This window comes from Trachinotus anak, unplaced genomic scaffold, assembly GCF_046630095.1.
Source record: "Trachinotus anak isolate AG129_WGS33_773 ecotype Australia unplaced genomic scaffold, CSIRO_AGI_Tana_v1 ptg000018l, whole genome shotgun sequence".
Lineage (NCBI taxonomy): Eukaryota > Metazoa > Chordata > Actinopteri > Carangiformes > Carangidae > Trachinotus > Trachinotus anak.
In genome coordinates this window covers 20153311-20178624 of record NW_027273869.1, presented here as the reverse complement: position 1 = coordinate 20178624, position 25314 = coordinate 20153311, and the positions used below count along the sequence as shown (strand labels likewise).

The following is a 25314-nucleotide window of genomic DNA, read 5'->3' as shown; positions in this document are numbered from 1 at the left end:
AGCAACTCACTGAGCCCCTGTAGAAATGAAGACAGAACAGAGTGAACTCTAAAGTCAGTCATTGTTACCAGAGGAATTTGTTGTAACCTACAAGTCATTTAATGATCTCTCCACAAAAAGTCATTTATGTTTGGTAAATGTTATTGCACTGGATGGTTTTTAGATTGAAGAGGACTACAAGTGTAGAGTGGAGCCCCTACAGGACTAAATGTTCATTCCACTGCAGATACAAGCGTTACCTGATGAGCTGGTCCGGGGCGGAAACTCATTTTTCAGATTAACCCGACACCACATGAATGCTGGGTAAGTCACCAAGCATCTAACCTGAACCATTTTGTGACGATGTATGAACTGACTTTAACTGTCACAGTCAGTGTTCAGACACAGGACGTTTTATACACGACAGAGTCATAATTTTCAGTGGAACGCAACGTTTGTTCATTTTTTTTCTCATGTTTTGTGTGTTTGACTCTTTAAAGTCTCATCATCAAGCTACACGTCAGGAAATGTCATTCATCCACAGATCCTCAGTTGGTGAGAAGGTTTGTGTTCTGACAGTAAATCAGTGAGACGAGTTTGTGTCTCAGAGGAAAGAGAGTGAAACAGTCAGAGGACAAAAAGAAAAGATACCATGAAGAATCTCATGTTTTAAAACTGGACAGTGATGCATCTGTGCACATGTCCACTGATGATGAGGACGATGTCTTCACCTGATTCACTGGGGTTAGAGTCTGTTTGAAGTCAGTCTTTCCTCTGAATTATATTGATTTCACCACCTTCTGGCTGCAGAGCCTCCACTCTCCAGTTACGACCTGTGACACTCTTACACTCTGAAAAGCCAAAAAGCAGCGAGGACCAGAGCAACAGAGTCGACTTCTTTAAATGAAAGCGGAGTACATTTCTCTTGTGCGGACCCAGGTTGTGTGTGGACATTTATTTGACGTGTCACGTCATCGCCGGCTGTGCCAAGCAGCGCGGCCACCCTGCAGCCGACTCCAGAGCCACGTTTGAACTCCGTGCCATACCTACACTGCTCTTATTCATTTGTGCAGTAATTGCTCCAACCTTTGAGAGTTTTCCTTGCTGTGCTTCAAAATATAGGCTCAAATTTTGGAAGATTTCAGGTACTAATTAAGCCAGGTATCATGGCTCTTTCCCCTCCCCACACTTCATATTTTAGCTAATTTGTCTGCACTTCTGTTCAGGCCCATTTGAGAGCTTGTGTTGAGAAAGTGTGATGTAATGGCTGAATAAAGTAGGAGTGATTCACCTGGATTTGTGAGCTTAAAGAAAACGTATTTTCTCAGCTGCAGGTTCCAGTAGTCGTAAATAGTGTTTGCAGAATGACTAACATTCAATATTGGAGCAGTCAGTCAGCTCATTGATGAAACGCTGAGTGAGTCCAGATACTGGATCAGAGTAAATGATGGAAAGAATGCGAGTCAACACTTGAACTGTGGCTGGAAGCCAGAAATGAACTCGCTGCAGTTTATCGCTGCAGGAAGCTGCAGGCTGTTGGACTCTGAGAGGATTTTATCAGCTACATCAACTGTTGATCACCTCACCACATGTCAGCAAGTACAGGTTTGTTCAAACAGCACTTTTCAAATTAAAAGTGCAAAGTGTTTCACAATAAAAGCACAACACTGAATGAATCCGGCTGTACTGTGGCTCGGTCTCGGCTGGTTTTATCTGCTGATCAACATCATTCAGCTGCACATGAAAACAACTCTGTGGTGAATTCAGCTGCACTGAAACACTGAGGACGTGATGACGGACGTTTAATGCAAGCTGCAGGAAAGAAAAACTTTTGTTGTACATCTGCAAAAACAACGTCAGAAACAAATGAAATGCATCATTAAAATTTTATTTTAAATCCACTGCTGATAAATTCAGGCATTTCAATACATTGTGAATTTCACAGAATTCATAAAACTGAAAGCAAGTGAGCCTCTGTCTGAGGCTAAAGGGAATGAATCAGAGACATGTAAGTGTAATGAAGGAAACTCCTTCTTAGACTTCAACAATGTCAGTGGGACCATTGTGACCAGTTCAACCAGAGACTGATTCTTCTTCCTCAGATGTTTTATCTGAATCATTTCTGAAGAAGAAACTGTTCAGTGATTCACAAACACACGTCTAAACAACAACACGAGGAGACCACAGGTCCTTCAGGCCTCTGACTGCAGGACGAACACACTTTAAAACCTCCTCTGGATCGTTAACACACACAGGTCACCTGAGGCTCGTTGAGGTCACGTCAGTCATGTGAACTGGTGGGAAACATGGTTGTGTCCAAATCCTCCTCCACTCATTAATCATGCACAATATTTACTGTTCTCTGTCTGATTTGAGTGTTTGGATGAACATAAAATTATTTATTTTCTCAGAAATTCCACAATGGAACAAAAAACATCACTATTTATTTTTACCTTCTGTTGGTTTCAAACTCCAGCTGGCTCAGAGCTGGTTTGAAAAGACGTCTCTGAACAAAATATATACAACCTTCATTTAATCAAGTGACATCAAGGTCTCTGTAGCACGAGAGACAGACAAAAAAAAATCCCACACAGCATCAAAGAGTCCCAGACATCATGAATATCATTAAATAGATGAGTTAAAGTTAAAAAACAAGAACAGTAATAGATTAATAAACACACATGTCACATGGTTCCTCTTGACCCAATCCAACAGGATTTAAATCTACAAGACGTTAAACATCTTCACCACCTGTGAATGTCAGATCTCTTGCCGCCACGTAACAAGTGTTATCAATTTATTTTCAGTTTGCTTTCATTTAATGAAGCTGTTCATCTTTTACTGCAGGAACTGAACTACCGCTGAAGTGACTCCTCCTACTTTGAAACTATAGCAATGACCACTGAGGCTCATGGGTACTGTAGTACTTTGACAAACTGATGGAAAAAATGTATCATAAATAAAATTAGCCGACGGTACTGTTAAAACCTCCAGGCTGCATGTCTGTGATGAGAAACATGGAGGTTCTAGTTAAAATTTAACTTGCACAGACAGCCACCTCTGCAAAGTGTTCACCAGCCTCTGGGACGGTTTCAGTGCCAATCCTCTCATCACATTTTGGCTAATAAGGTGACCAAGGGGCCAATCTCTCAAAAAGAGACCTTTACACACTCCAACCCTATGATTATGGAAAATAAACCAAAACCATTCTTCTAACCTTGTCCCTTCAAAAAGACTTCAATTTTTCTTTCCCTTATTCCAAACATGGCATCGGGCCTGCAGGCTCTCTGCTCTCACTGGTTGCTGGGCCTTGGAGCTCGGAGGTCTCCTGTGGTTTGCCCAGTTGTGAGCTCACTTTTTATTTACTTACTCCCCCCTCCAGCTTCTCCAGTGGGGCGTCTGGATACGAAGGCCAGGTGAGGAGGTTAACTGAAAACCTGGCGTCTCGGAGAGGCAGAATCAGGAGTACAGAGGCGGTTTTAGTCCCAGTCAGACCAGACTTTGGGGAACGTGGCTCAAAGTGCGAGAGATTAACACTCCTACACCAACATGTTAATGGTCTGCAGTTGTGGATCATAGAATTGCCACCAGCCATTACTGTAGTTATGGAGAATTCAGTTGGGATATAATGAGAGGCATTTGTTTAAGTTTAAAAGGAACAGTCTATTAAAAACAGAGCTCGTAAATACTCCCATGTCCACACCTCCTGAAAAACACAGGCTGAGTCTGACAGAAGATAATAAGCAGTAGTGGAGTGGGTTTTTAATAATGTGACCTCCCTCGCCTCCATTTCTTTCCACTTGCAGCCACAGAAACCTGCTGCTGCAGAGTCCAGGCTCACAGCTTCAGGTTGTAAAAGTCAGACAGCTCTTAAAAATGTGGAGGAGGAATGTTTGATGGGTCCAGAAGCGATTAAAGACAAAATCCTCATCATCCCGACTGACCTCATATCTCCATAGGAAAATAGAAAGTAATGAAATACATGTACTCCAGCTCTGTTGGTCGGTACTGTTTCACAGTGTTTCCATTTTGAGAGACTAAAGGGGAAATAATGTGCTTTCTGCTCCACTACAACAGATGACAATTTGAACTAATAATAATAATAATAATTGTTCTTGTCCGTACTGAAAACATCATTCAAACATTCACAGTGTGGCTGAAACAGTATGTGAACCCCACGACTAATGACATGGACAGAAGCTAACTGGTGTCAGGACTTATCAGGAGTCCAGTCAAAGAAACCAGGCTGGTGGTGTCGGTTAGAGACACTGACTTGTGAAAAACACTCAGACTTTTTGAGTTTGCTATTCCCATGAAACAATGAAAATGAAATGCTGATGAGGGTTGGAGGACTGACCTGTCATTTGTATTTTCTTTGATTGTTGTCGGTCCATGTGCAAATACACAGTCAGAGCCTAATAAAGTCTTGGTGGAAAGTCCAAGTCAAGTATCTATGGATAATCACTAATGTTAGCTAGTTTCTAACTTTAGCCTTATGTCACAGTTCAGCTAACTAATGTTTGCTAGCTGATAGCGCACCCTTTCTTTTTCAGTGTTGTCTTGTCATTTCATCACCAATATAAAATGTCATATATGATCTAATGTCAGCAAACACTGGTGCTCAGTCCCGAGCAGCGAGACGCTGAGGATCAGCTGTTGATAAGTGTTGACGTCAGTACAGAGCTTATAGTTCCATGTGAACAGTCTTCACCTTTTTGATATTAGCTTCTATAATAGACACCTCCTTTGTTTTCACTCAGGAATTAACAGTTAACAGCTTCACTGAATAGTGATTTCAATTTCATTTCAATAAATGATCAAATGATCCAATATATCATCAAAAATCGCCCTGGAGAAAAGGTTGACCCCTGATTGTGATTGTACATTTCACTCTCTGTCTAAAAGGACAAAAATCCCCGAACTAGAGAGACAGTACTCGTCTTCACTATGAGTGTTTTTATACCTCAGCACATTTCCTACTAAAACCTGTGAACCTTTACTCTAATCAGTAATGGAATGAAGACTTTTACATGTTATTGGCCCTGAGTGAAGGACTGGAGCACTTGTCCTCACTGTGGGACACGTTTACAGTGTTCAGTCTGAAAGCAAACTGCCTGCTGAGCTGAAAGCACTTGTGTCTTCATGTTCAGTAGCTGCTCTCTTGTTTATAGCTGAATGGCGGCTGCTTTTTCACTGGCTTGTTAGACTGCAAGTTTATAATAAAATTCAAATTATGGTAAGAAAAATGTTTACAGAACGTAGCCGGGACTTCACAGCTCCTGACAGAGTCTATATTTATCCAGACTTCACCAAACATCTGGATCTGGTACAGCAGCAAGAGGTTGTAAACTTACAGTAGGTGCTACTGTACAGCATCCACTTATTAGCCCTTGTCTTGTTCCTGAGGCTTGGATCGAATTACTCGACCGCACAGTAAAATGAGAGGAGGAGTAGTTGTGTCGAGCGTCTCCCTCTGGTCTGAAAATCCCCTGGCAGGCGGCGGTTTGGTGGCTGACACGTCGGCTTCAGCGCAGGACAACAACACAAACACGCCAGAAAAATAGGCCACAATCAAACTCACACTATGCTCCAGTAAAAACCCTCAGCCCACAAGACAAGAGGATTGTGGTGATAATTTCTGCACCATGGAGGACATTAGTCAGTCCAGAGAGCTGCCACCACCCAACAGGCCTCCTCAGGTTTGATATCAACTTCATATCCAAACCTTTGGCTGTTAAAGCTCATTCTTGACCTTGGGAACAATTTGGAACATGGTGGACTTACTCACTTTTCAGCTTTTCAGGGAGAAACAAATAGTGAACCTTGAATTGACATCATTAATTTTGCCTGGAAATATTTGTTCTGTTGATAAAAACTAGTTTGCAAAAAATTCTAAATTGGGAAAAAAATTGCTTAGTGGTAGGGTTGCACATCTCTCTGTGATAAACGATTCGATATGCATCTAGATACACAGGTTACGATTTGATTCAAAAACGATATCTTTTTATTACAGACTGATTCGATACGAATCGATTCCGTACAGTGTAAGAACGATACGATTCAATTCTATGGTTAATATTTGTTGTAGATATTTTATATAATAAAGAAGCCAAGTCTATGAAAGTGACAGTACAATAGTTTCTTTTTAAATATGTAAAAGACTGGCACTGGCAAAAAAAAAAAAAAAAAAACAGAGCAACAAAATCCCATGTCAATGTATTTATTTTTAGACATGGACCAAAAAAAGTCTGGCTGAATCGTTGGATGGGAACTCCAGAGGTAAAAGTAGCACAGAATAGTAACAACAAACTTTGTTCGAGCTTCCCTTCCTTCTTATAAAACCCAAAAACGGTCCACACCTTGGATTTTTGTTTCCCAGAGGCGTTGGAAATCTTTCTCGGTGCATTATCACCTTCGGTCAGGCTGACGCTTTCGTTCTCCACCTCCTCCATTTTCCGTGTCGTCCCTTGTTTATCACTCATGCTAATACCAGCTAGGCAGCTACAGCGTTTCGCGGGCAGCCTCAGCTCTCGCGTTGTTTTAGAGACCTGGCGCGTGTGTAATGCCGCCAACCGATTCAAAGTCTCGCGATACCCGATCCATGACTCTATAACCGATTCATCTCGGAATTCATTGATAATTCGTATCGATTGAGGAGGCTGCTACCGATGCAGCCGTATCTCTCACTTGTTGAACCGAAGATCCGGTTGCATCGGTTTAACGTTCACAACCCTTCTTAGTGGTTTACATGATGTAGGCCAGTCAGCCCAGTTTTACATCATAAAAGTAGGTTGTTTTTTTTTGTTGTTTTCAAATACATTTATTTTTTATATCTCGGACATATCTACATTTAGCTAAACCTAAAGCCACTGTTACAATAATTACAATTGATCTAACTTGGGTGAAATGGTCACAATCTCCATATCCTTACTTACACCAATGGACAATGGCCAGAAGTATTTTGTTGAACATTATGATGTCATAGTGAAGTTCACCTTTGACCTTTTAGATATAAAATGTCATTACCTTTGACCATCAAATTCTAATCAGTTCATCTTTGAGTCGAAAACTCAGTCCCAGTTCATGGGCCACATCATTACTGAGATATCGCATTCACAAGAATGAGATGGACGGACAACCTGAAAACCCAAAAGTATGCCGAACTCTTTGATCGCAGACTTGATTCTGGATCTGAACAATAATTTACATAAAGAAAATTCTCAGTCTAATGGTCAGAAATACATTTGGTTTTATTAGTCACCAGTCATCAGTCTTTGCGTGTTGTGGCTACCAGTCCGCCCTGTTAATCACACCAGTTCAACCTGGAGGGTCCGATTTTTTCAAACGTTACAGAAAATAGCTCGAATGCTCCAAACATTTGCCCAAATATCACAAGCTGCCTCAAAACATTTTAATCTCATAAATAATAAACCAGTTGGATGTAAAACTGTCAAACTGTCCAACACCAAGAGATTTATCTGTAACTAAAGAATTCAGGTAAAAACAAAGATTCATTCTGGCAATGGAACCAAACATAAAGTTCTTTCTAAATGAAGACATGATGGCACTGTTGGAACAGAATCTGCACTAAATACTAATCACTTGTTCCTTTGCCTTGGGCCAAATTTCATTTTTTGGTTTTTAAGATACTGTTTCCTGCTGACTGCAAAACAAAAACATGATTTCCTTGGTAGAAAAAAACCTGAATCCAGTTCTGATTTAAGGCGCTGTGCAGTTGGGAAACTAATTTCAGTAATGTTGTAAATCTCTGCTCATTTACTCCAAGTTTCTGAAGTGGTTGACTTGATTGCTGCTGGCTTTTATTTAATGAAAAACATCTATAAACTTTCTAACATGTCAATGAAAACTGGGAAATGAGAAATCTGTGTGGTCGGTCTGTCGCTTCGACTTTATTGTCCCGTCTTTGAACATTTCTGAGAGAGAAGTTTTACTCCTCTACTGGAGGCCTGAGGTGGAAAAGAGACAGTGAAATCAAGTGGAGAGAAGTGGGGGGGTGATCTGGAGGTTGGGCAGGAGGGGTTAACGTTCAGGGGGATGTGGGTGATAAAACATTAGTCGTGTTCCTCAGGATCAAGACTCATCGTTCCAGATGGAACTTAATTTAAACCGGTACCAAATTACAGGAGGTGGTTTGTAAAAGTCAACACACTGATACACACAACCTGAAACCAGACCAGACCTTTTCTCTTTGTGCTCTTGTGTGATCAGATACACACAACACAAAACCCTGGTTGATGCTTGTTACCAGATGTTTTGTGCTTTGACAGTTTTCATTATTAGTGTTTGATTACTACACAAATGTTCAACAGTAGATCTGGAGTTTAGTTCTTATAAACCTTCAGTTCAGATCAGACTTGGTTCATGATCTTAGAAATTGGTGTTGATCCTCGGTGTGGGTCAGAACGAAGACAGTCACTTCACACACTGTAACACATATTGTTGGAAAGGAAATCTGCATTATTCCACCGATTCTACATCCAGGGACGTCTGATACCCGTCTCAGAGGTTCGGTCACTGCTTCCTCACTATGTGCAGTTTGAGACACAGGCTGCCAGGAGGATGCGTACCTCTGCCTCGCCCTGCAACGTTCAGAACCTTTTATGTGGTTGGAGAACATGTCTTATTGACTAGTTTGTCTGAAGCATACTGAAGCCTTTATAACCAGACCTCCGCCTGGGTCTTTGTTGTTGAGTTGTTCTGTCTGTTTCCCAGCAGACTCATCAGCAGTTGAGTTTCCTCGCTGCTCTACCTCTACATCTACGTTTCTGAGCCTGTTTTTACAGCCAGTTATTCTGCCCTCCATCTGGTGACCCACTCCATCAGCACTGAAGCTCTGTCCATCAGCAGCACCTGGTCTTCAACAGTCAGGATCTGTGCTCGAGGAGTTCACATGGTCCATGATCAAGGACCTGGAACAGGATGATTACACCCAGTTTAAAATGTGGTGGACCTGAGGAGACCCACACTGAGAGACAACGGCAACATCAAACACAGCTTCTCAGTGGTTGTCGTCACGCTGCACCTCCTGAAGTAAAAACTGCCTGATACAGGCTGGGTTTTGTTTTTCCAGCTCCAGGTATCAAATCTGTCAGTGATAATAAAAATATGTTTCTCAGACTAATTGATAATTAATTACATACTTTAAAAACATAAAACAAAGACTGGGCCAGATGGAGCAAGAACCACAAGCAGTCAGACGGTCATTATTACCTTCATTAGTCACCTGGACCACAACAGGTTACTCAACAGGAAACAGAAACACAGGAAATTTTAATTGTTTGGAAAAATTGCTTTGTTTTTCTGGGTCTGGGTTTCAAACCTCCAGACTGGTGGACTCACCCTCAGACTTCAGCCGTACGTTCAGAGACGTCTTCAGCATCACCATAAGTCTGTGAAGCTGCTGGACCACAAGGGGACGAACCGTGTGTTTCCATGGAGACGGTTTGATTGGAGATGGTGAAGGTCATGAAATCTTCATGATGCTGAAATGACAGCAGACAAACAGAACACATCTTAAGTTTGACAGCTTACAAGTCATTGGCTGAAGGCCTGTGTGACGAGAATGAGCTGGTGGAGCTTAGAGATGGCGGGAAACATGCAGAACGAGATCTTTCCCTGAGCTTCATTCAGCCACAGTGGGTTCTGACTTCACCTCTTATGTTAGAGTCTCTACAGTCAAACATCTCGGTGACGTTACGGTGACATCCGGTGCTGCTTCGGCTGCTAACAGGACATGAACGCTGCATCAGTCCTCTGAGGATCAGCTCTGACTGTTGGTCAGCAGCTTGAACCAGGTTCAGCTGTGGTGAACAGCTGGAGAGGAATCAGTGGAGTCAGAGTCCGAGTGGAGTTAAAATGTCTTCAAGTGGAAATTTAAAATTCCACTTTTCTTCATATAAATAAATAAAAATGATGTTTTCACTGACCTGAACCGGTCTCTCTTGTTATTACACGGATTTATGTCATCATCAGAAAAATGAAAAGTCTGTTTGGAGACCTCACTGAATTTTGTGGAACAACAGATGCCCCCCCCCCCCCCCCCCCCGGCTGCTGAGCGCTGAGGGACAATCACTGTGATTAGGCTGATGGTATTACCGCCTGTGACGGAGCAATTTACAATTCCAGTTGTTGATCTTTAGTTTTTCTGAGCGAACAGAGGGAGCAGGACTCAGACGGACCGAAGCTCAGCAGTGAAAACTCTGTCAGCCACGAGCCAGCGAGGAAAAAGCCTCTGCCTCTTTGTCTAACTGTATATGACATGTTTAAAGTATCAACTCCTTTAACCTAACTCCCTTGTTCATACCAATTGACTTGAGAGGAGAAGAAAATGCAATTTGGCCTCGGCCGTTTGCATTTCTTTTTTCCCTTATTTGGGCGTCTCTATGGAGACAGAGCTTTGTTGACGGGGCGTGTTGACAGGCCGCCTCTCCAGCCAAATACAGAGAAATCCCCACAGCTCCTCATGAGGGCAATGCATGCAGGGAAAATCCTGGAAAAGATCAGTTGCACAGGAGAGAATAAGAGCTGTCCCGCTGAAGCCTTGTCCGCGGTGTAAGAGCAGCTGGTGTGAGAGTGAAAGGTTGAGATCAGCTGTGAGATCAGCTGTGAGATCAGCTGTGATGCAGGAAGTGTCCTCCTCATGTCAACAGACTTTTCTCATCAATGTCAGATTAAAGTATCTTCAATATATCAATGTTTTAATTTTAAATTCCTTCCTTTAGTCATTTCCTTTTTATCCTTCCTTCCTAATTCTTTCTTTCCTTCCCCCTTATTTCCTCCTTGTCTTTATTTATATATGTCCTTATAATTTATTCAGACTCTTCCTTTCCATGTGTCCTTCTACTATTTTTCATCCTTTGATTTCCTCCCTTTTCATTCTGTACTCCCTTCTTCTTTCCTTCCCCCTCTCCTTGTTTCCCTCCTCTCATCCCTTATTCCTCCCTTTTTTATGTCCCTCTTTTCATTCCATACTTTGTTTCTTTTGTATTTCCTTCTTTGCTTCCTTTCCTTCTCTCTCTCCTTGTTTCCTTGTCACTGATACCTCTGTACAGGGTCTGAGCTCCTCCTCCTCCTCCTCCTCCTCCTCTGGGGATCATTTGGAGTGATGAACCCTCGTCGATGGGTGAAAATGGCCGCTGCCTTCTCGTCTCAGTGATTGAGAATCAGGCCGGCCTGTAATTTGTTGCAGACCTCCGGATCCTGATCCAGCAGTGGTTCCAGCGCTGGGTGCAGGATGTGCTGGTTTCCTCGAGCAGTCAGGGGGGAGATGACTGAGCAGAAATGGACACCGGGACGCAGGAGGGTCTGCAGAGAACCTGCAGCAGAGCCGACCCGGGAGGCTGTTTGAATAAGTTCAGCGTCTGGCTGCAGGTAGCCGCCGAGCTCAGGTGGGTGTTTATCCAGAGCTCTCAGTCCTCAGCCTCCAGGCCTGGAGCCTCGACGCAAAGAGAAAAATCTTGACTTCCACTCAGGAAATAATTAGTCTTATTTCCTTCTTTATTGGCGGGCTTGATCTGCCAAGATGGTAATGGAAGTTCTGTGTCAGTTTTTCTCCAAGAATGGATGCCTTGAAGAAAGGAGCTTAGTGAGGATTTACTGATGCACTGTCCTCCTTTTTCCCTCCTTGCTCCATCAGCCAGCAGATCCACTGGATAAGGAGCAGAGGAGGAACCTGATTATTGATGATCGCTCTGTTTCTGTTTTAAAATATCAGGGTAAAACTCAGTTAAACTGTGGCCCAGCTGCAATTTGACCATCATCCACTGTTCCAGCACCTTTCTATGGCCACACCCAGTCTGTGATGTCACAACAGGTAAGCTTCATGGCCAAAAGTATGTGGACACTTAAATATTGGAACAACATGTGATAGCTCAGCCTGTCATTACAACACCACAGCGTGTCTTGAACCATCAGATATATTTGAGGTTCTCAAATCTGTCAGGCTTCTCTCTGGAGCTCTAGTAACAACAGCTCAATCAGCCAATCAGAAGAAAGGATCTGGTTCTCTCTTCTGATTGGCTGACTGTTTTCTGAGTGAGCCAATGAAGATATAGCAGATTTCAGGTAAACACTCAGAGAAACCAAATCCTGCAAGGTTGGATGGTGGGTCCAGGTGGGCGGGGCTTGGGGTGTGGCTGAGGGTGGTGACTGCTTTGTTGTGACATCACAAAGTTCCAGAAGTCCTGACGGCTGGTTTTAAGGCTCAGTTTCTGAATACAGGCTGTGTGCATTTCTCTGTGGACTGAGGCTTTGATACTTTCACAGTATTAATATAGAACCTAGACCTGCTTTATAAGCACAAACACATGGACACCTACCTTTAGACTGGATGGAGCTTTAATTTTTTTAATTCTAACAATATTTGTTTTCAAAATGCATCTGAGTGAAAATCTAAACTCATTAACTGACACAAATGTCAGTGGTAAAAGCACTTATCAGTTTTTGTTTTGTTGCACAAAGTCTTTCATGTTGCAACAATTCATTAACAGAAAATTAGCAGTTATTTTGATCAGTGGTTAAATGTTTTTGTTCAAGACACACAGACACACTTCGACAGCTCGAGCTTCTCAAATGGTAAAAACTGTTGCTTTTCATTGTCTCACGTTTTATTAAATTGATGCTACTTTTAGCTGTTGATGCTAATATCCTGTATGCTAATGTCAAATCTTCTGCAGCAGCTCTGACTCACCTACTGTGCCTCTGGCTGCCTCTCATGTGTTGGACATGCAGGTATCATTTTCCCTGACGTTCCAGGACAGTAGGTTTCTCAGACTGTACAGCCCAGAGGTAAAGAGAGCAGTGACTCACTGAACTGCACTCCTCTGATAGTTTCCTAATTTGATTTTCAGCAGAATATTTCAGCACTTTTCCTCATGTGTATCAGTTTAACTGTCGTTATGTTAGAAGAGTTCGTCTTTTCATTCAGTCTGACTGCAGCGACTCGGTGCATAAACCTGAATTCACTGTGACTGAGAACTCAAACTGAGAGGACACATGAAGAACCAGTCGATGTTCATTAGTTTTAAGTTTTTATTATCTTACATGTTTTGCTGTGTAGCAGCTTTTCCTCATATGGGTCAGTGCTGTTTGCAGAAAATGAAGTGCAGGTAGTGTCAGGGCCATTTTTCTTCTAATGGCAATACCATGCTGTGTGCGGTGTGTAATAGATATGCAAGTGCACTTACACATTTCCTTGTTGTGACTCTGGTTGTAAATTGTTTTTAAATGTCTTGAGGACGGGCAGTGAAAGTGCCGGAGGAGGGAAGAGGAGGAAGGAAGCTTGTTCAGCGTTTCTCCATATGTCCGTCCCTGACACTGGAGAAGCCAAACTCTGAGGAGTGGGAGTCATTAGGTGAAGAGAGGAGGGCACTGATGGTTCAAACAGCCTCAAGTGTTGAGAAAAACCTGCTGCCCACTGCAGGTATTAAGGTTTCCTGGTTTCACATCAACCTTAAAGGCTAATTCCAGACTTTTCCCCCCGAGTCTTATTATTTTCATGGCTTTCACCATCATTCCTATCAGTAATAATAACATTGTATTCACCAAGGTAATCACTGAGATCTGGGAACTCAGTTTCAGTTTGATCTCCAAGTAAAGTGGCGTAAAGTTGGATAAACTATTGGCCAGTGTCACCTGGTGGTTGCAGCCAGGTGGACGACTTTTTCTTTAATTGGATGGGTAGAAAATTCACATGGGCACATCACTTTTTGCACCATTAGGACAGTTTCCACCCACGAAAAAGTTAATCTATATTCCAGTATTTTTATTAAAGATCCACACAGTCTAAAGGTAGATGTCCATGTGTTGGTGATTATAAAACAGGTCTAGGTTCTATATTAATACTGTGAAAGTATCAAAGCCTCAGTCCACAGAGAAATGCACACAGCCTGTATTCAGACACTGAACCTTAAAACCAGCCGTCAGGACTTCTGGAACTTTGTGATGTCACAACAAAGCAGTCACCGCCCTCAGCCACGCCCCAAGCACCGCCCACCTGGACCCACCATCCAACCTTGCACGATTTGCTTTCTCTGAGTATTTACCAGAAATCTGCTGTATTTTTATTGGCTCACTCAGAAAATAAACAGCCAATCAAAACTCACAGACACGATACACACACATTTAGATTTACTTTGACTCCGACGTCCCTCCACAATAAATCTTCACAAATCCACTTAGAAACCAGAGAAAACAGAGGCTGCAGAACTTCATTCAGAAACCTCCTGTTTTTAAGTTTCCTTCAGTCTCACAGTGAAACAGAGATGTTGTCTGAACAGACAGGAGCTGATCACAGCTGATCACAGCTGATCAGCATGAAATTTTCCAAATGTAAACAAATATTAATGGGTTCGAGCTGAAGGCCACAGTGTAACTGACTGAATCCATGGTGACGTTACACTTCCTGTTTCAGTCATTTAATTGTTCTGGCATTTAAGCTCATGTCCTATTTGTAAAAAAATCTTACACAATCACACGTTAGTCACGTCGATCTTATTTTTAAAGCACTGACGGCGACAGAAGTTCTCTCAGGTTCTTTCCACACAGAGCAGTTTAGACTGAACTCTGTATAACGTTATGTACCAGCCCACTTTTTCCTCCTTGAGAACTGTGCAGGAAAACCTTATTTAGTTATCATCGTTATTGTATTTGTCATTATCTTATCGGCAGACAGCCGACCGTTCCCATGAATGGACGCCAACACCCGGAGCAGAATCGCCCTAAAAGTGGCAATCTCTGGTTTTCCTCTCCGCTCAGATGGAAAGATGCTTCCACTCCCCGCAGGCTGAGGCAGATGTGAAGCTGGGCTGCAGTATTGATTACAGCCTCCATCTGTTGTGCGTTTTCTCTTTTTCCCTCCATTTTCTATTGTGAATTACTCTCTTTGTTGTGTGTTATTTTTCCCATCCATATTCAGTCTATTTCCATGAGTCACTCAAAGTGCTCAGACCCAAAAGCATTATTACAGACAGACTCCTTGTTTATGGTTTTCTCATCAATAAATAGTCTATTGTCTCTGGACACCATGGGATTCATATTTTAATTTTACTACTAAACAGAAACTCTGTTATAAATATTATTGTGTGAAGATGTTTGTTCTCTTCAACAGTATCTTCATGGTCAAATTCAAAAGTCAACTGAAGTGATGAGGTAGCCGCCGGAGACCAGAGACACATGTGCTCCACTGTAGATCACAGGTTTTCAATCTGCCTGTGGCTGCAGGAGCTGAAAGACGTGAGGTGAAAGTAAATCTGCATCAAAACTCTTCCTTCCTTCTCAGTCATAACTCAGTCCGATCTGAATTCACAGATATGAAACACATGTTTTTGGATTCAGTGTGACTTCCACTTCCTGAGAATATCATCATCTCTGACCTCCATCACTAGTAAACGTCCATAAAGCTGCATAGAAATCAGAGAAAAAAGACGATCCTCATAACTGCAGAACTTCATTCAGAAACCTCCTGTTTTTAAGTTTCCTTCAGTCTCACAGTGAAACAGTGATGTTGTCTGAACAGACAGGAGCTGATCACAGCTGATCACAGCTGATCACAGCTGATTTAATGGGACAGTCTGTCCCCATGGAAACAGATAGAGGCTAAAAACATGGGCTGACTCACAGAAAAACAACAACATTACACTTACTGATTACAGCCCCTAAATCATTATAGGAACTGTAGATCCAAAACACTGAGTGATCACTTGCCTGACATGAATGAATCTACCTTTATTTTTTTGTTTTTAATGTCATTCACATACAGTGAACTCCCTGTATGTCCCTTGCAGGCTCCTGTACTTATAACATATGGCTGCAGAGAAAAGAAATGAATGAATAAAAAGATTTTATTATACATGCGTGTTAAATATATAGTCACTGTGCTGCTGTATCTCCACACACACACACACACACACACACACACACACACACACACTCACACTCACACTCTCTCTCTGATAAAAGGAGGTCAGGCTCTGTCAGTGTTTCTGGATCACAGAAAACATTTTCCACAGCTCGAGCTCAGAACACTTTTATGAAAGATTTGACTTTTTTAAACCGATGACAAAGACGGAGCAAGCGGCCCACTGGGGACACATTTATCTGGAAAGTTTAGTCGGTGGCACTGAACTGTTTATCTTCTGGTGTCAGATGTTAAACAGAGGAATATGTCGGTTCACACACTCTGTGGTCAAACACACATTCCCACTGACCACATATTAGACTGTCGCTGCTCCCACGACACTGGATTAGAGTCTGGGTGTCAGATGATGGCCCTGGGTGGAGGATGAGGGGGTTTTGGTTGGTGGTTGGTGGGTGGATCTGTTGGGGGTGGAGGAGCTTCGGAGCTCTGCCAGCTGATGAAAAAATCCCCGTCTGCTTTAAGTTTTAGCGAGCATTTTCTCATAATTACATTGTCTCGCCATGCAGAGCTGGAGGGTTCGGGTGGGTGGGTGGGGGGTAACTGAGAGAGGTGGGTGGGCATCTTTGCAGAGCCTGATACCAAACTGGTATTAAAGTGGCCTAGAAACAGGGTTTGTCCTTAAAGTGCAGGATTTGGCTCCTCAGCTATAAAAGTCAGAGTCTGAGTGGACCTCTGGCAGTCCCTCTAAAGGGTTCAGGCGATCCAAAGCCACTTTTCCTTTTTCTTTTTCAACGGAGACATGCTAAAAATAAAAATGGGCCTTTTTAAAGAGTGTGGCTTTTAATGGCAGCATGTAAAAATCTGCTATGTGTTAACAGCTTCACTGAGGCAAACCAAAAGACATGCCTTAGTGGCCTCAAAACAAATTGGGATGGCAAATGACGAAGCAGGAGACTTTGGATTGAGTAGGTGGCTTTCTTTCTTTCTTTCTTTCTTTTTTTCTTTCTTTCTTTTCTCTGTGTGTTTGATCAGGTGGGTGAAGGCAGTGGTGACGCTTTCAGGCTCCAGCAGAGAAAAGAATCGTTTAGAAATGTAAAGATAAAAGATCAACCTCTACAAAGCTCCTGTACACACACACACACACACAAATAAAAGAGAAAACATGTCGTCATACTGGACTAACAGTAAGTACCTGACAGACTTTAGTAACGCCACCGAACCTCAGACAAAACGAACACAGCCTCCTTGGGGGGGGGGGGGGGGGGGGGGGGGGGGCAGAGGCTGTGGGCGGATCAGAGCGCGGGGTGAAGAAGATTCAGGCCGGCAGGCAGGAAAACAGCGTCGCCAGGCTCCGAGACAATCAGGGAAGGTGAAGCACATAAATCCGGATCAAAGCGCAGCCATCTGGCACTTTAACAGGCATGTTGACATGTTTGGCAGCATGGAGGTCCCTCCAATTATACCCCCTCTCACTTTTCCCACTGGGTCTAATAGTTGATGTGGACTGGTTGAGCTTAATGCTGGAGTTTAGGTCAGACAGTGAACTCATACGCAGCTGTCTGATGGAATAAATCACTGAGGCTGCAGCTCTCAGAGGCCGAGCACGGAGGAGTCGCTCGGTGTCGCGTCACATACAAAAACTAAATTTAGATCTGATTTGACGTCGTCGTCCTGAACGACGAGTGGACGAGGTTTTTAAAGAGCAGAGCACTGAGAAAGTACCCATGCAGCAAACTGCTGAAAATGCAGAAATGGTGAATTCATTTGCATTTAGTTCCTGTGTGCTTCGTGAATTTCCGGCAGCGGGCTGGATAATCAGCCTGAGCTGTTCAGGAGGTGTTTTTGTGCTCTCTGCAGGGGAATCTGGGTTGTTTTACCCCCATGAAGGCCTGATTGGATCAGGCCCTGAGGTCTTCTCTGTTGTGGTTTGAGCCTCTTCAAAGCTGGGCTCTGCGCTCAGCTCAGAGGAATGCCCATTACCTTGCGGTCGCATGTCTTTCTCCGAGCTGCTTGACTCCTGCAGAGCTGCTGCAGCCAGGTATCCCAGCACCACATGGCTGCTGGTGGGAAAGAGCAGCGCTTCCCTCACATTGTGTTTTTGATGGGGATTACAGACACACGTGAACACGATGACGCTTTCCTGTGTGGGCCTCTGTAGCTGCAGGGCTTCCACTGCCACTGACGCAGGAGCATGTATTTTAGTGTGTTTGAGTTTTAGTCACTGTAGGCCATGCATCTATTTTTAATGTGCTCTGGTCTAAATATACAGCGGCCATGTCTGCAGCTTGACCCTTTCACTCTTTCCTCTCGGCTCAAACAATGCGTAAGAAATGTAAAAATGTAAAAGCTTTGTTTGGTTTGTGGGCTCCGGAGCCCCGTGTGGCGAGCATCATGTTATTTCCGGAGCTGGAATGTGTATGAGTGGATATTTTGGATGTGTCATGCAGTGCAGGCCGCCGGCCGGCGCCCACGCCTTCAGCAGGGATGCAGACAGCGACTTGTTTGATGTTGCGGCTGACAGCAGCCGTGATGCAACCGTCGCTGCAGAAGGGTGCGTCCTCTCCGGCCCACCAGCTGACGCATTTCACTGGGAAACTCCTTCCAAATTCCCAGAGCTCCCGGTCTGCTGGGCTGGTCCTGGACCACTGCCATGACTGTGTGAGTCCTGACTCTGTTTGTGGTCAACAGGATTACAAACCACAGTGTCTGTTTATAGGTTTTTTCCGATAGTTTGTTTTTGTAAAGTTAAAATCGTACAGTTTCTAGTGCACAGCACCAGGGACCCACATTTTAAAGTCAGTGGGGACAAAATAAACCAAATGAATAAAAGTCAGAGCACAAAGAGAAACTTAAAGCACATAAATATCACATATATGGACGTCATCCCAGGAAAAGAAACAAAATAGATGACATAAAAAAATGTTATAACTTTGAGATATTATCTCATAATTGTAAGTTTCTCATAATTTCAAGAGAAAGGGGGCGGAGTCAGAGCAGGTAATCGAAACAAAAAGACAGTTGGTGAAATTGAAAATTCAAGCAGAGAATAACTGAAAAATATTTGAAAATTATTGTGACTTGGTCGAATCTTTTACTCAGTATCTGATAATGTGGCCTTGGAGGATTTATTTGTTCAGTGACAGTGAGCACAGGTCACAGGTGGAGAATCTGCTGGAATCAAACAGACACCCTGTTGTCTCACAGCTGACTTCACATCCTCATGTTTTATTTTCATCATCTAAATAAAGACTCCTGACCTCTGGGGACACAACTAATGCATAACTGACGCATAATGTCTCTTAAAGTCCGTCTGCAACATTGAACATCTACAGGAACAATCATTCACACCCTGAATCATTGATGTTTTCCATGCAATAAGAAGACTGTACATTTCATGACACGGAGCAGCTCTGTGGTTTCTCATGTCTTGCCATCCTGTGGGTTGTCATGTCATCATAGCTGTATTCTTAAGCGCTAAGTAGACAAAACATTTGAAGTCAATTACTTTCCTCAGGGTCATAAAAGAGAAGCCGAGACGCTGCCACGCCTCTTCTGAAAAACAAATTGTTTCGAGGAGCCAACAGCTCATAAAACAGGAACAAACACCGACAACAAGCAGCACGAAGCTGAAGGAGGGAGACAGCGTGATTTAAACTCTCAACTCTAATGACTCAGAGAGGCTGAAGTGACCGGAGTGACAGGAGTCAGATAGACCTTGATGAGATGTCTTCGTCTGAAATGTTCCCTTTGTGGACTTTCAGTCAAGACATGTCACCTGGCCCCCCTGACTCCTTGGGCCCCTGGGCCAGTTCCTGATGGGCCCTTTCAGGAATTCATCCATGGACATAACTGTGGATCTTAGAGGAAGGCTGAGGTTCACACAACAGTCACAATCACATAATTATGGACGTTTGTGCACAGACTGGTGCAGGGACCGAGCAGGGGCCCCAGGGCCTGTGTGCTGCTGCTCAGCAACAGAAACCTACGTCACTGAACAGCTCGGATGCTGACATTGTTTCCTGAAGCAGTTTGGACGTCGGCAGCGAGACTTGGACTTAAAGACAGAGGAGATCTGAGCTGAAACTTTGAGGAGCTCAGACACCTTCGATGCACTTTGATGAGAGGGTCCGAGGTCTAGATGTGGTTCCTCAGCCTCTGTTCCTGTCTCGGTGTTGTACCTCTGATGCCTCTGAAACCACTGATGGTGTTCGATTAGTCAAACACTAGATAATAAAACTCTTTCATTGTGATCATGAACCAAAGCAGAAATGTGAAAAGACTCTGCAGGTGATGTGATCTGGAGTCTCCGTCTCTTCCCTCCTCCTCCTGTCTCCCTGTTCAGGAAGTCACAACAAAAATCAGTCTCAAATGTTGCTGTCATTTTTTAAATCCATCATCAGACTAATGGGCATGATTCCTAAAGGCTGTTTAGACCCAGTGGAAACACAAAGAGGGATTAAAGGTCCTGAGTTTAGCTCCTGGCACCGTTTGGTTTCTAAGGGTCTCAGGATGTTTCCAGCAGCTCTGTCATACGACTGGGATCAAAGACGCAGAGCAGGAACCTGGAAACTTCTCAGGTTTCAGGAGTGACCCGGGCAGGTGGACATGTTGTCCACATACTTTTGGCTCTTAAGTGAATGTGATTCAGTTTGATGGAGCACGATTTGTAAGTTGTGCAACATTTGAACAGGAACATAACGTGGTCTGTATTCCGCTGCAGATCCTGGTTTTCTGAAGGTCTGGAGCTGGGACTGAAGCGTCTCCAGCAGCCGTCAGGTCCGTGTTGTTGTGCTGTGAAGCTGCAGACCGCTCCTGTGAAGAATGTTATCTAAGCAGTGAAATAATGGAATGTGTAATTTAAGGATAAGTCCTAATCCTTCACCGGGGCGCCAGTGCCAGGAGAGCATATAAATCCCTTTCCTGGTATCAGAGCCATTGATTGATCCGCAGATCATCATTCATCATTCAGCTCTCTGTGTTCCCGCTCCATATTCCAGCTGTGGCTCCGAGCCAAAAGGTTTAGGCTCCGTTCACTTTTAAAATATTCCAGACTCTGAAGGACTCAAACCTTCCAAGCATAAATATCATGGGAACGTTTCAGCGTTTTCCAAAAGGCCTCCACATGTGCTGGATGTCCGACTCCACAGATTGACCAAACACAGGAGCAGCAGAGGAAAGTCTCCTGTTGTTCCACTGCAGGACATGAAGTGTGCAGAGCATCAGGTGGCATCATGGAGGGAGAGGAAAATTAAACAAGTTTAATATGTAAAATGTGTTTTATGCATCTTGAAGTCAGCGCTGTGCATGAATGATGAACAAATCTGTTTGCAGATAAAGAACATGAACCACAAGGTGGAGGTAGTGAACCAAAAAGCTGTTTGCCAGCTGCCAAAAAAAAAAAACCAGAAGAAGAAGAACTGCTGCACCACCACCAGCTGCTGAAATCAGTTCATATGAACGTTTGAAGACTTTAGGAACAAATCAGTTCAGATTCCAACAGAAACCAGGATCACCTTCCACTACTCAGACCAATCTACTGATCCCAGGTCGTGGTTCTGAGGACGTTTCAGCACTTTACACCAACCTTCATGACTTTCTCCATCCTGCTCCTCATGATGTTTCCTGCAGCGCCAACATCAGGACAAAGTTCACATCTGTAGCTCCACAGCTGGAAAAGCCAGAAGAAAACAAGTCGGAGAAAATCCATCGTGGACGGAGCTGGAGCTGAAACACAATGAATAAAAATGACTGGTCCATCACTGTCAATAATATTTACAGTGAGATTCTAAATTTAGCTGCAGGTCTTTTCCACTTTAGCAGTTTGTCCATGTAAATGTGTTGGTTCTGCTGGGGAGGATTTATTTATGCTACAGGTATGAAAGAGGCTCTATTTTATACAGAGAGGCCTGCACACACACACCAGCCCAGTGTGTGTGTGTGTGTGTGTGTGTGTGTGAGAGTGTGTGTGTGTGTGTGTGTGTGAGAGTGTGTGTGTGTGTGTGTGTGTGTGTGTGTGTGTGTGCGTGTGTGTGTGTGTGTGTGTGGTCAGACAGACCGTGGTCCAGATGAGGACATGATCTGGACTAGTTTTCTGGATCCACCTGAGACACAAACAGCTGTAGATTATTCAGACGGAAACATCTGTAAACCACCTGACACAGATGTTCATGTTCCCCTCAGGATGAACCCTGATGACTTTTCCTCCAGCGCCACCATCAGGTCAAATTTCATCTGTCCCACACTTCTGATGCCTGCATTTGAAGGAGGACGGTCCGGTCTCACTGACAGAGTCAGTTTTCAGACGCAGCCTCTGGAGGACGAGACCCTGAACGCAGCTACAGGAAACACTGGACCTGCCAAACATGTGCTGGGGGCGCGGCTGCAGATCCACAGTCAGAAACAACAGTAGCTTCATCTTCTTCCATCAACTGATCTGAAAACATCAGCCAGGCAGGATTTTCTCTTTCAGTGGTGATGAGACCAGTGATGTGATTGGCTGGGAGTGAATTTGTCAATCACCATGCACAATGATTTATGTGCTGCGTTCAAGACGATTGTAAAGTTGGAAACTTTTGAGAGGGAACATCTGAGTTCTGAAAAATGTGCATTTGGTTAAATCAGGGATCTGCTGTTCATCTACATGAACAGCAGGTTAAAGGAAGTGAAATCTGCACAGTCTCACCCCGACGCTGAGATTCACCTCTGTCTTCTTCTCAACATCTGTCCAAGTTCATCAGCTGTGTCAGAGCTGCACAGATGTGATGTGGATCTGAGAGGACGGTCGGGTGGAGGGGTGGGGGTGGGAGGGGCTGCTTGATTATTGCCTGAGCTGCTTCCTGCTGAAAGGATGACACACATCAAATCTTATTAAAATGACATTGTTTTGTTTGGATGATGATGTTTTTCTGAGTGAGGTCTGTGATGAAGGACGATGACGGAGCAGAGAGTGGACTGACTGAGGCTCACTGTGACAATATTAACCTCTTCAAATAAACTATTAATCCTTAATTTACCTCTGGAGACACGAGATCCACCACAATAATCTGTGGTTCATGTGAAAACACCTTCAGTTTAAAGGCATCATCTGCTCCGCTTCTTCCTTTTCCTCTAAATCTGATGCCTCAGTGTTTTTCTGCTGTGCTGTTAAAACCTTATTAAACTGAAGCAAAGCTCTGCACCAAACACAACACTCAGTTTGTTTTTACAGGTCTTATTAATAAAGCTTCAGTGATTCAGAGCCTGCTGAGACGAGGGCGGACGCTGCCTCGATCGTCCCTCAGAGATGAGACTGAGCTGAGGGAGCAGCTGACAGGACAGGGCGGATCTGACTGTGGTCGGGGGAATTCACCCTGACTCATCTGATGAAGTGTAAACGTCTCATGAGGGACTTTATCAATATTTTCTTTGGGGATGTATCTGAGTCTATTTGTGTCCAAACACAGAGCTGTTTTTAGACGGATGAAATTCAGTCTGTGCTGCAGCTCAGCGGGAGTTTCCACACATCCCTCAGTGTCAGGACGAGCACCGCAGGCCAACAGGATGATGCAGAGAAATCCTGACAGCAGGATCCAAACTCTCAGTCTATACACTCTCAGTGAAAACTGTTGACTGGCACCATTTTCTGTGTCTGCACAGAGCCCGTCTGTTTCACACCAGTGATCAGTTTCACATCACTTTCTCTGGATCGAGCTTCTATGAGGACACACGTGAACATCTCTGCAGGGCGCAACATGCACGTCCCCAGGTCCCAACATACCAGAGTGATACAAGCTGATTGGCTGATCCAGCGTCTGTTGGATCAGAGGTTTGAACACCCTTTGACAGAAACAGCCTGTGCACGTTTGCCTATGTGCAACCTGGAGGAGCACGTTTCAACCTCCAGTCTGACTTCTGGTTTTATTCTGGAGGTGAAAGTCATCAATGAGCAGCTCCTGCAGGACAGACACAGAGACTGTTTTCTGAGTGGGCCAATAAAAATAGAGCAGATTTCAGGTAAACACTCAGAGAAACCAAATCCTGCAATGTTGGATGGTGGGTCCAGGTGGGAGGGGCTTATTTGTGACTTCACAAAGTTCCAGAAGTCCTGATGGCTGGTTTTAAGGCTCAGTTTCTGAATACAGGCTGTGTGCATTTCTCTGTGGACTGAGGCTTTGATTCACTGTGTTAAAGAGCGTTGTAAAATATGATTATTCACATTTTAAAATTGTTCTCTATTTAACTATATTTTATGCATTAATATTTTATATTTTATTATATGTTTAAAGCTCCATCCAGTCTGAAGGTAGATGTCCATGTGTTTTTGATTATGAAACAGGTCCAGGTTCTATATTAACAGCAGATCTGGCTTCTCTCCTTTTGTTTGAATGACTCTGTTCTGGGTCGAGTTTGATTTGCGACACAACAAAATGAATTATAGGTCATAATAAGGTGCATGTTTTTCCATCATCACATGATGCATTTCGTCATCACACAGCCCGTTGAGTTCTCACCATTTAACCACAACATCCCTGTTCTGATTCTGGCTGGAGGCCTTTGTGGCTGTTGTACCCTGTTTATCTCTTTTCCCATGATTCCTTTCTGCCTCTTACAGAATCACCATCTAATAAAGGTAAAATGACAGTTTGGACTCAGTGTCTCATAATTTTATTTTACTTTTTTATTTTCATCTTTCCCAGACTGCTCCGTAAACACCTTCATCTCCTTCGTTCACCTGTTTTTTTATTTCTCATGTCTAAACCCTCGTCATGACTTCACCACTTTCTCAAACAGTGAATGAATCAAGCTGAGGCAGCGAACCAGTAAGAGGCTTAAATATTCATGAGAACTAGTCCAAGGCAAACACACTCACAGAGACCTGGTGATCCAGTTTCAGTGGTAACAATAGTCTGACAACAGGAGGAGTCACAGACCACACAGACACCGTACACACAATCCACATCCATAAGCTATAATTCACAACAATCAGCCACGGCTGGAGTCTGTGCTGCATCTGCAACGTTTGATTTGGGATCAGTGTTAATAAGCAAATTGTTGCAGTTTGATTTCAAAGAGGCTTCACAGTCAGACTCTTATTATGAGGGAGAGCTTCTGGCAGAGCGGCGGGGACCTTCTGATTGGTGGATTTATTAAAGATGGCTGTTCTCTGGCTGCTGAACACTCAGGACCTGATCTTTGCACAGAAAACACACTTTCCCAGGTTGCAGGTGTGACAGTAACCTTTCAAATATTTAGTCAGAGGAGGAAACAAAAAAATGACTGATTATGATCAATCAGTTGTATCAGAAAAATTAGAAATGCTGTGCTTCTTTAATAGATTATAGATCCGACCCACAGGAGTGTTTCAATGGTGGGCGGCGTCCTGGACCTTGGTTGTCATGGTATAAACCACGTCACCTGACCTCACCTGACTTCCTCCTTTGCTCCTGTCATGATCTCTGTGGCCACTAGAGGTCGTCTGA

General features: G+C 43.6%; 1 long non-coding RNA gene across 1 annotated transcript; it reads left to right on the top strand.

Moving 5' to 3' along the window:
- Positions 1 to 6611: 6611 nt before the first annotated feature.
- Positions 6612 to 15716, top strand: LOC139635462 (uncharacterized). Its single transcript, XR_011694219.1, has 3 exons — positions 6612 to 11387; positions 11714 to 11812; positions 14668 to 15716. It is a non-coding gene; the product is annotated as an uncharacterized lncRNA (long non-coding RNA).
- Positions 15717 to 25314: the final 9598 nt, after the last annotated feature.